General features: G+C 43.7%; 1 protein-coding gene across 1 annotated transcript in view; it reads right to left on the bottom strand.

The window, feature by feature from the left end:
• The window catches only part of znf385a (zinc finger protein 385A), a 68,916-nt gene that overhangs the window by 56,090 nt on the left and 661 nt on the right, over positions 1-12,165 (bottom strand). The gene's annotated exons all lie outside the window — the stretch shown is intronic.

Below are 12,165 nucleotides of genomic sequence, written 5' to 3'. Positions count from 1 at the left end.
GGACATACTTGTACTTTCTTTGAATATATCCATTTTATAGTACTTCACACTTAAATTCCACTACATTTCAGAGAGAAATACTATACATTTTACATTTATCTAAGCCTATAGTTACTAATTACATTTAAACACATAACATATCCTTAAGTTATATGATGCAGCACTGTACCACTAATCTACCCAGCAGTTTGCCATGTATTGAAAATAGGCTTCACATTAAAAAACTACAACAATAATCTTACATGTATTTTAAGTGAGCCATTCTGCATAATGAGTACTTTTGCTTTTAAAACTTTAATTCCATTTTGCTGATAATAATTCTTTACTTTAAGTTAAGAAAAGTATTTTTTAGACCGTGGTATTCCTACTTTACTTAAGTAAAGGATCTGGTATTAATTCCACCACTCCTGATGTTAGAGGACTACACAGAGTGTCAAAGTTTGACACATAGGGCCACACGTGTTGGTATTTGATGAGTGAGAATTTGTTGTACAAACAGCCACAGCAAACACGCACTGTCTTCATTTCCATTCACTCCCTGTTTTTTATTGCTATGATTATGAAAATGTGTACTGTGCTTAAATGTCATGCACTTATAAAGGCCAGAATGTAGTTCTTTGAGGGATCCTAGATTTGATCACATCTGTGTACGGCCATGGCATGGAGTTTAAATTTAGCTTTGATCTTGAATTAAATATATATCTTTGGCCTTAGTCTTGATGTTCTTATTCTGGGTATGTGTGGCATGTGTAGCCAAATAACCAAAGACACCATTGCAGCAACTCTGAAGTGCCTCCATTCAGTGGCAGTGATGTAGAATGTGTTTGCAGTTTGCATGCTTGTACATGTCACTGTGCATGTGTACATGAGGCCACTGACACTGTGGTAGAGAGCCTTGTGGATGCAGCCGGTGTGCGTTTGTGTGCTAGCTGCTGCTCCGCTGCTGCTAAAAGGACAGGCAGATGTGACGCTACAGTGACGACGACAACAAACCATTATGTAGCCTTTCCTGTTTCTGCCCTGCGTGCTGCACACGTCCCATGCCCACCCTCTTTACTCTCATCTCTCTGCTTCTCTCTCCGTCTTGCTATCAGAGTCTCAGACTGCGGCAGCGTAGGGCAGTGAGACGGAAAATACAGTGATTGTTTCGGACGAAAATAGAGGGGCTCAGCGAGAGGGAGACACTAAAAGAGAGCAGGAGAAAGCGAGAGGGAGTCAAAGCGTGACATAGAGAATGGAGGCAAGGTGGAGAGAGAGACGGAGCATTAGAGCAGACCATTTCTAAGGTCACTGTGTGGCTACACAGGCTCAGGGGAGACTTGTAGAGAGTAACGGCTCCACTGAGAACTCCTGATTTTGTGTATATTTGTGAGTCAGCGGGCAAGAAAGGAAAGGAGGGAGAGAGAAAAGGAGGGAGAGGGAGAGAGAGCTGGGCTGTACCATAAAGAGTCTCACCTTGTTCTGCACCATGCACACACAGCACCCCAGCTGTCATCCAGCTTCGCTCTCTTTCTCCATCAGGGCCGGTGGGGACATGCATCATTCATGAGCGGGGACTTATTTGGCTGCGTCATCTCCTCACAAAACTGTCAATAACTTTTTCTGGCTCTGGCTTCACCTTTACTCAGACAGCAGGGTGCACTGGATGCACAGCAAATGTTCAATGATAAATAGCTTCTTTTTTTTCCCCAAGACATAGAGCAAACTGCAGGATGCTGCTTTTATACTGAGCAGTTAATGACAAATGTCTTTTCAACAGGACTGGCTCAAGATTGAGCTGTACACCATTAGAAGTTGTGGCACTAACAAAATTGTATAGAAAACTTTGCAAAGAATCTATGAAAAAAATCTCTGCTTGCCAACATGACAGTATATTAAAAAAACATAACCACTATAGTTATATAGGTATTAAAAGAATGCAGATGTGCTCTTTTCATTTTGAAATTAAAACGGCCTTTTGGAAAGACCACTTTAATATTCATCATAGCTATTGCAAGAAAGAGAGAACAACCACATGTAGAGAGTGTAATATGAAAGGCTAATTATCTAAGAACTGCCGTGTGCTGCCCCTAGCACCCTTTTCGCCCCGCCTGTCCTCTTCCCTGAGTGCCTGTGTCGCAGCCTGCTGTGAGGTTGCCTGCTGTGAAGGTCACCCTCCCTGCAGCTATGGATTACACAGGCGCGCACAGTCAGGCAGAATACGATATTGCCCTTGAGGGGAGGTCTGAGGCCCAGGCTGGCAGAGACGAGCCCTCTGGAACTTCTGGACCCCTCCGGGACCAGCCAGCATGATAAGGTAGCTTCATCTAGTCAAGTGCTGAAAGGTTGGAAGGAGCAAAACAGGCTCAGCAACAGGATATATAAAGATGTAAAGTCATCTATCTATCAGGGTGCAGAAAAACAGACATCAGTGTGCTACAGCTACTGTATGTGTCGATGTAAGCTGTATGTTCACCACAAAGAGTGTGAAAAAAAGAAACCCTCAGGTATCAGAACAGCATTGATGGGCCAACAACAGGCCTAGATGAGTCACAACACTGCCAGCAGGCACAAGAGGGAACCTAATCCCATATTCTTCATCAGGTGATATCAAAGAGCCTTCAAAAGAGCATTCTTCACTCGGTTTTTTAGCCTGAATTCAAAGGGAGGGGGTGGCACCTTTTATCCTGCAAAATGGTGCAATGAGGGTCAGTTTTCCTTTGAGTGGGACAGGAGCCATTTAACAACGGCTCTCTCTGGAGTCATGCCACTGTTTAGAGGTCGGAAGAGACAAAACAATATACGCACGCACATACACTCAGATACACTTGGCAGCTCCCGTTGTCCTTTGCTGGCGCGGCTCTCCCCGCTGTGACCTTAATTTGTTCTGTCTTGAGTATGAGTGCCCACCGGGCAGCTGATGCACCTCAAGGGAACAAACTGACAGGATGTGTGACCATTATGTACATGTGGGTTTGAGCATATGTGGGAGAAAGGCGGCGTAAGAACAAAACAGAAAGAGGAGACAAAGAAAAAGTGTACGTATAGGTATGGATGTGGTATGAGTGTGTGGTTTTCAGGTGAGCATGCAGCTATTTTCACAGGTTTAAGCAGAGGAGACAGAAAGGGTAGAAGCCAACGCAGAAAGCACTGGACGCAGGGCCACCAATAAAGGCAAAAGAACACAAGCTGTCTCCCTGCTGGCTAATCCTCTAATGAAGATTTGTGGCAGTGGCTGGCTGGTGATTATTGGCCCAGCATACAGACAAAAACCATCTTCAGTGTTACTGTAAATACAATCTCTCACATTTACTCAAGCCATCACGGGCACAAATGAGAAAAATTTAGGATGGAGACAGAAACACTGCTGTTACGATGTATATGGGCCGGCTACTGCTGCGCTCTGACACGCTGTCATACTCCTGATGCTACATTAATAAGCAATCCCATTACAAGCCCAAACATTAACCGACATTATTCAGATGTGAAGAATGCAATGTGAAGTCGCTTATGTTTATGCTGTTATTCCTGTCTCATCGGGCCAATTGCTCTGATCCCGACTATGCTAATTTTATGGAAATGCGTGCTTCCATTCTTCCTCCCTGCCTCCGATTTGTTACATTTCATCAGTGCTCTTTTGAACCGTATTACCAGCCACTGTCTGAGTTTCAGTGTTAGCTGAGAGCTGTGTTGAGGCAGGAGTTCATCCATCCGTGTATCCCAATATACAGACTGCTGCTGCATTAGAAAACACTGGCAGAGGAAGGGTTGAAAATTCAGTTCAATTCATATAACACAAGCACAAAAATTGTTCCACTAAATGTATGTAAGAACCAAAAAGCAACCTCCAGGGCTGAAAAATAAAGCAAACATGAAATGCCAAAATCTGCAGTTCCTCCAATGGCCACTTGAGGCTGGCTTCAAAAGGGAAGCAATCCCATTTGACCACTATGTTAAAATGCCAAACTTTGGGGTGCCTCATGGCTCGGTGGTTAGAGCGGGCGCCCCATTGCAGAGGCTATGTCCTCACCACAGTGACCGTGGGTTTGATTCTGGGCTTGGGCTCAGCCCTTTGCTGCATGTCGTCCCCTCTCGCTCTCCCTGTTTCATGCTTGAATTGTCCTATAAACATAAAGGTAAAAAAGCCAAAAAAATAATCTTTAAAAAAAAAAGGCAAACTTTACCACAATTACAGAAAATGCTACCGAGATGACAAAAAGGAAGATCAGTAATTTCTTTGCTTGGACCACTAACAAGGTGGAACTGTTAATGAAAGTAGCACATGAGTTAAGACAGTCAAGGCAGTGGAAAACAGATCTGGGTCTTTACAAAGCAAATAAAGTGACATATAGGAGCATTGTTTATTGTTGGAAGAAGTGGTGGCAATGGGAAAGGAGTATCACACAAGACATATGAAATCACAAACGGTATATTAGCCTAACAGTAGTGGCTTGACTTGACAAGCTGTGACTGATAACAGCCGAACCGTAAAACGTGTGTGTTTGTACCATTGTTTCTAAAAGTTTCCTTTTTCACCTGTCAAGACTACCTCAACCTCAACATGCTCTGAGATTGGAACATGCAACCTCTGAGGTTTCAAACTAAAATGGGGTCAGCTGCATTTGTGGATTCCACAACATTTAAGTTGTGTTCACGCTTGGCGTAAGTGCAGCAATATTTAAGCAAAATATACAAAATGCAAAATCTCCGTTCAAGCTGCACTGAAAGATTATTCAAAATTTAGTCTGTAACGAGTTTGAAAGAAAGACTGATTAAGTAAGGAAGTGTCAAATAAGTAACCACCGTAATATTTTCACTGGCCTCCATGCTGCTCTCTACTGTTTACTAACTTGTTTCCTGGCCTGTCTGTGACATCAAACGTGATACACCAGGGGAAAAAAAACTGTGTAATAAGCTCTGGTCTACTGGCAAATGGAGAGCACTCTATCACCTATTTGTAATAGGCTTTTTTCTGTGTTTATAAACTTGCATACATGTGCTATTTTGGATTGAAAAGGGGTATATGTCAGATCCACCACTCGCTCCTCTCCAGCTCCACCCCCTCATCCAAACATGGTTATCCTGCGTCACTTCAAGTCCAAGATGGCAACAACCAAAATGCCAAACTTGAGGCTTCAAAGCAGGAGTCTTCAAACCAATTAGTAACATCACGGTGGCTATGTTCATTATTATTGAGAGTCAATGGTAATAACTGACCTTGAAGGAAACTGAGAGCCTAAAATACAACATGACAAACACGAGCAACAAGATACAAACAAACACAGCATCACAACAAACACAGTAACATATTGTAAATGGCTGACCTCAGATACCACATTACCCCTGTGTCCCTTACAGCCTTCTAATCCACACCTCTGGCACCTCACCCGCCTGATCCTCCCTTTCTCCTCCCCCCTCTCCCCCCAGGCAGGGGCAGGGAGCTGTGGTGCAGGTCCTGGCAGAGCCCTTTCTCTCTCTCTCTCTCTCTCTCTCTCTCTCTCTCTCTCTCTCTCTCTTTCTCTGAGGGGCAGGGCCGCTTGTTCAGAGAAGAAATTGTGTAGAGACAGGTGTGCATACCAGACGCCTGCACTAAGCCCTGCACCACGCGGATCCCATAACTACCTGCTATCGAGGCTTCTCCGGCTCTCATCCAATGCTGAACTAAACCTTTTCCAAAGAACCTTTCTGCTGGCTGTATAGTTACTGTGGCTGTCAATGGGCAAGACGCCACCGAGGGCAGGTCTGAGCTCAACGTACTGCCATCTTTTTATCACCAAGCTTTCCACATCACATCAGCCGCTATACACACACCATTAAAACACATTGGAACAGATTTAGTTGGCAGGGGGAAGGCGTTAGGGGTGGAGATTTAGGCTATTTTGAGCTGTTCATGTAACATTAAGGATTAAAAGCTAGCTCAAGGCTTCTTGGAAGCAAAAGCGAGTCGTACTCATTCAGTCTGTGTGTCTGGCTAACCCTGTGGTAGTAAGGTGAGAGCTGTTGGGATAGATGAGGTCACAGACTGAGGAGATGTCCTTATGTCAACACGTGAAGTTCATGCGGGGCTGTAGGGTGACATTCCCAACAGTGTGTCAGATATACTGCTCACATTTCCTCTTTGCATGAGTCAGAGATACAGGGAGACGGCAGCTCGATGCATTGCTGCATCTATTCCTCCCTGTAGGCCAGCTTTAACCAAAAGATCGTCACCCCACCCCAAATCCAGTCTTTCTCATCTCGCTGTTTGCTCATTTCCTCTCTGTCTTTATCCCTTCAGTGCACCCTTAAGTCTCCTCCTACACCACTCGCTCAATCCCGCTCTCCCATTCTTTGGTTGCTTCATCAACTTCCTCCTCCTCCTCCTCCTCCCCTTTAGCTTTCTCCTCTCTAGCCATGCCCCGATGAATTGACCTTGCTGCATCTCAAGGAGAATTGATTTCTCTTTTGGTCTTTGTGTGAAACCCTATCTCAACAGCACTCAGAGGAATTTCCTCTTTCCCCCAGAGCTGGATGGAGCTAATTCTCTTTCATGAGGACACTTTTCACTCCATTTTATCTGTCTGCCTTTCTTCCCCCCCCCCCCCGTGTCAGGTGTACTGGTAGACCCCCTCCTCTTCTACCCCTCTTCTCTTCTGAGCACACAGAAATAGAGCAGGCATGATTAATGCAACATCTATTGACGCCAAACGTTAGCTTTGCTCAACCTTTTTATGCTTTGCTGCTGTTTGGGAAATTGTTATTCATGCGCCCTCCAATGCTGTTACTGAATTATCACATTAGTTGATCAATTAGATAGTTTGACTTTGTACATTTGATGAGCAGGAAAGAGAAAACACGAGCTTGACGCTGAGTCAACATGCACCGCTTATGTTTTCGGAAATCTGACAAAAAGCATTGTATAATGTGCTATTTCAAGCCCTGCAGCGGCAGATGCTTGCATTTAATAGGAAAAAAAAATTAAAGGCAACTGAAAAAAATTACAGGGTACTATACAGTAAAAAATTGTCAAGCATGGATGCTTTGAAGCCAGCTGACTTTTTTTCATATCTCTACTGTGCACCTGCACATGTAGGACATGTGTAATTCTAAACCTGATTATGTCGGTATGCATCGCTGGTCTCTGGTCTATATTTGAGTTGGTATTTAATATTTAAGTTCCAATGCTAGTAATAAATGTGTGAGTAAAAAATCTGCCTTTCAAGAAATGTCACTACACCTCCCTAACTGTCCAATTCTCGAAAAAGCCTTACTGTTATAGCAAAAAGAACAAAGGAAGGTTGTGCACACTTAGGTGCAACACAAGCATTTAATAATAAAACTAAAGCCAAGTCTGTAGACTTTCATCAGTGCAATGGTTTGACATAAGGAAATCCAACACCTGTGTGGGCAAAACAGTGCACCTGTGATTCACATGGGAAACACAGGAGGTCCTAAAGAACAATGTCACAATATAAAACGAAAGGCAATCAAGATGTCAGTAAGATATAATAAAAGTATAATTAGTATAAATAATTCTAAGACATCATGACAATAATTATTCAACATGATAAAGGCAACAGTGCCTCTTTATAAACACTAGAGAGCTGCAGTGTAAAGAATCATCTGTGCCTCTTTCCACTTTGTGATCAGAGTGACTGTTGAAGCATACAGAACATTTTCCAGGCTTCAACTCCCAGGTGTCTTGTAGCCCCAGGATTCCCAGTAAGTAGTCAGCCAGGCTGCCTTGGTGAATGCACTAATGTGACACCATAATCACGCACAGGTGCATTTTTGTGCTTCACAGAACAACAGCAGCAGGCTGTTGGTGGTGGCAGGTGCCAGCACTGGTGTGTGTCACGTAAACTGTACTTTTTAATTTGCGTGCATGCGAGTGCTGCATCATGTTTGTATTCAGTGTGTGTTTTGAATAAGAAAAGACCTCATCACACTAATTCACAGGATGAAACCACGCGTGCTCTTGTGCTGTTCTGGCCTTTACTTTTGGTGAATGGTCTCTGACAGAGGGCACTGCAGTGAGGCCAATGAAGCAGTGGGAGTCAGAGCAGAACAGACACCTCCACCTCCCTCTGCTCTGCAGTGTTACACACACTGATGGGCCACACACACACACACACACACACACACACACACACACACACACAGATGCTCTCACAGACACAATGGGTTGCCTTCCCACCAGTCCAATAACAGGCCTATTCATTAAAGTCTCTTACAGACGGTATTGACAACCTGCTGACACACAGTCACTCCAGCATAAACAAATGGAGCAATAGAGGAGAGCAAAGGAGGGAGGGGAAGAAGGGAAGAGACCTGTTATAGAGGCTTTTTGACTGAGGAGTCCTCTCCGCAAACCAGGAGAGAGCAAGACTTAGAGAAAAGAGAAGCTGCCAGTTTTACTGATCCACAAAGACCTATGCAGAAACGCAACCAGACACACACAAAATCAGTGTCAATGTTTCTACTCAAGACTGCCTAAACTGAGACCAAGTCATGACCAGATAAATGCGAGTCCTCCACTGCAGGACACACTTATGGTAAAATGTGGAGATTGCAAACCATAGGCACTCCTTAATTCGATCTAAAGGATCCACAATATCTATAAAAACACCCATAAAAAATAGATTTTTCTTCATTCACCTCTTTTATCGCCATACTGTATATAAGTGTGTTTGTTCGTGTGCGCCATGAGAAATATCTTTATAAAATAATCAAAATGACTTGCAGAGGTGAATTTCATTTATGGGGATTTTCCTTTGTTTTCTACAAGCAAACAAATACAAGCACTAAGGAACTGGAATCAAAACAAAACCAAGACTGATCTCGAGTACTACAGCACTGCACAAAGTAGAGTCTCCCTTCAGATAAGTGTCGCATTAATTTTGCATCCTAGGTCACTCCTGAGATATGTGGCCTGTTCCAATTACGATTATGGGAATAGGTCTTCGTCAATGAGCTCCATGCCACATAGAGGAGCTATTGAAAGGTGAACTGGGTCAAGTGCAGTGAACTATCTCATCACACAGCACTATGTCACAGTCATCCCTCCCACATGGCAGAAAAAATATTCCCACTGAAAAGAAACGGGATATTCTGCAAAACAACATGGTGACATTTGAAGCCAGTGGCCCTTTTTTGAGAGAAATATAAAGCCTGCACATTGAGTTTTTGCTAAACAGCCAATTTAGCTGTGTTTGCAGATTGATTAAGGGAGATTTAGCATTCACAGGTGCTAATAGATTAAATTTATATCTCAGTATTGCCATAGCATTAATACAGGTAGTAGCCATGCATAGGTTTGTTTAGCATGTTTCACTGCAGAATTCTCAAGTTGCACAGTAGCGTTCCAGTTATATCTTGGATATGCAAAGAAGCCGAACAGAACAAACTGTGCCATGCATACCAAATATCTGTCTCATTAAGTAGTTATAATTACTGTGTCACTTTGACATAAACACAGAGAGCAGGGCAGTCATGGAGAAAATAGGGGGTGGGGGGGTGCTGATGTGCTTAAAGACGTATTCTCCGGCGTCCTTTCTGAGCTGACCTCTGGAGCCAGGTGAGTGTATGCAGGCTGTTAGAGGAAGGGGGCAGAGAGCTGGGTGAATGGAATGAGCAAAAGCTATGCAGACAGGTCAACTGAGAGACAGACGTTATGAAGACAGATGAGGCCAGAGTGGGCCCACAAACACAAAGACAAAGAGACAGATAGACTGCATGGCCCTGAGCTCAGGAGGTCAGCTCTGACTCAAACAGACAAGACAGATGAGACAACATGAACTGATCACATGACTGAGAAAAAAAAAACAAAAAAACTTTGAGATGAAGCTAACAAAGTAGAATGTCCCAGGAGTGCTTGTCAGACCGTCATCATGCAGCATTTTGGGTGACAGTGAGAGGACGTGATAGACACGTCTCATCTGAAAGCGGATTCCATACCAGGAGCTCCCTCAAGGCATCAGTGAGCTGAAAGCGTAGGGGGATTTTTTAGACAACATGGCGGCTGATCACAATGACACCACAGTCAGTCGAAAGGCTCGACGTCGAGGGGAGCCCGGCGATCATGTTCTCCATTAGCTTGCCATTGTTCTCTCGCTGCTTGGCTGCTCAGATAGCACGCACGCGTTTTAATACGCAATACACACAGCATCAGCAGCAGCCCCATACCCCTAACTTGGTGCAGAGCCCATGTCAGGCAGCGAGCTAAGCTGCCTGCCCACGGCTTTGTATAGAGCACACTGTACAGCACAACCGCACATCCATTGTCATTATCAGCATCAGGACTGTCATCGCTATCACAGCGGCCAAAGACCTCTGCCAGGGGCCCGGATTGAAGCTAGTTTTCATGGACTTGTGAATGCAACGTCAAGGACAGAGCTGCAGTGGGAAAGGTTGTTTTCTCAAGGTCATACAAAACAAAGGGCAGCAATAGACTTATAGCCATACAGACATAGCTGGTAATGTGGTGATGTGGTTTACATGGTCACACCGTACACATATCACACGCGTACGTTTTATCATCAATTTTTTTTAATGATATATATTGCCATTTGCCAGAGATATGTTATCACAACCTTGCAGATTTACATCAGGGAGCTGAATCAGGAAATTTGCTGATTGGAGGTCCAGATCAGCCAGCGTCAAAATTGTAAAGGTCATTACAATGACATTACCCTTTTCAGAGAAGGAAAGCCAGAAATGTCAAATCGCTCAGCAGCCACATCATCACGCAAATGGAGCAGAATGTTAGGCACTGAAAAAAGCTCAATGTTCAGACAGAAATAATGGGAGATACCTATCTGAGTGACAACTTAATGAGGAGAAGTCTAGGTCAGCTTTTTTGGCAGGTGTGAAGGGGGAGATTTTATAGACCATTAGATGTGATGAAAAACACACAGATTTTGGTTTATCGGAGATACAGTACATTATCCCTGTTTAAATACCGTTCAGTCTGCTGTAAAAAAAATCAACCATAGATACAGTGAACTGATAGTGACAGCATTCCTGCAAAGGCAGAATTCATGGTGTTTTTTATTACTTCCTACTACCACAACTGCAGTGTTTAACAGTTAAAATAGACACACTGTAATAAAAGCTCAAGCCATTGCACTTATAAGCAAGCCTACCTACTGTTAGTTATCATGAGACAGCTGCGGTTGAGGGCACGTCCTGGCCAAATATCATTTACGGGAGCAGCTACCACCTGCACCCTGATCAAGACGGTGCTTGTCTAACTGTGAAATGAGGCTCAAGTCAGGTAATCGTTCCCTTTTGACCAGCGGCAGAAACTTGAAATGAGGCCAATGCAAAATCACAAACAAAAAAGGACCATGTAAAAGAAACAAAAGAAAAACTCGAGAAAGTTCATTCTTATCGACATGAACTTCACTGAGTCGCTTAGAGCCCTTAGCTCACGGGAATACATATCCTTCAAACGTGCACGCTTCAAAACCTGCACACTTCAGACTACATGACTCCCTATAATCATTAGAGATGTCTGCCTGAAAAACATGCCTGCCGGGAGAGAAGAGGAGCAGAGCTGCGCCTGAATCAGCCCAGGCATGCGTTAAAACAAAGTGGCCTCTCCGGCAGAGAACATAGCAACACACGCACACACACACACACACTCATTTAAAACAAATGCACAGTCTCAGACACACACAAAAAGGAAGACTCTGGAACACTTTCACTGCGTTGCATTTTAAACACGTTTCTTTCTTATCAATGCTGGACTTACAGTGGCAAGCTCCAGTCCCTTGTATGAATGTACAAGCTAAGTATGTAGTGCACAGAGACCACACAGAATCCCCCCTGTCAGACATGGCCACTATGAGACCAGAATACTAAAGAAGAAAGTGCTGGCTGACTCAGAACAGAACAACCCTATAAAATAACTAAAAGCTACACTGTGCTGCAGAATTAAAACTCAATCTTTTATGTTCGTCCTAAAATAAATACCATTTGGGCGATGACCTGTTTACTCAGAAACTGTAGCAAATCCCCTAAAGAAATACATTTACACTTGAGGAATTCCGTCTTGATTATATCTATAAATTCAGTTAGTTATCAGTATGTTGGTATGAAACCATCTTCACCTCTTCTGGCAGGACACGAGAATGGTAGAGCGGGGTCATGTGACCAAACAGCCCATAATGACACAGTCCAGATCCAAACACTTTGACCTTCCCT

The sequence above is a fragment of the Plectropomus leopardus genome, chromosome 8, assembly GCF_008729295.1.
Source record: "Plectropomus leopardus isolate mb chromosome 8, YSFRI_Pleo_2.0, whole genome shotgun sequence".
NCBI lineage: Eukaryota > Metazoa > Chordata > Actinopteri > Perciformes > Serranidae > Plectropomus > Plectropomus leopardus.
Note: the sequence above shows the minus strand (reverse complement) of the source record. Positions and strands in the feature narration are given on the sequence as shown.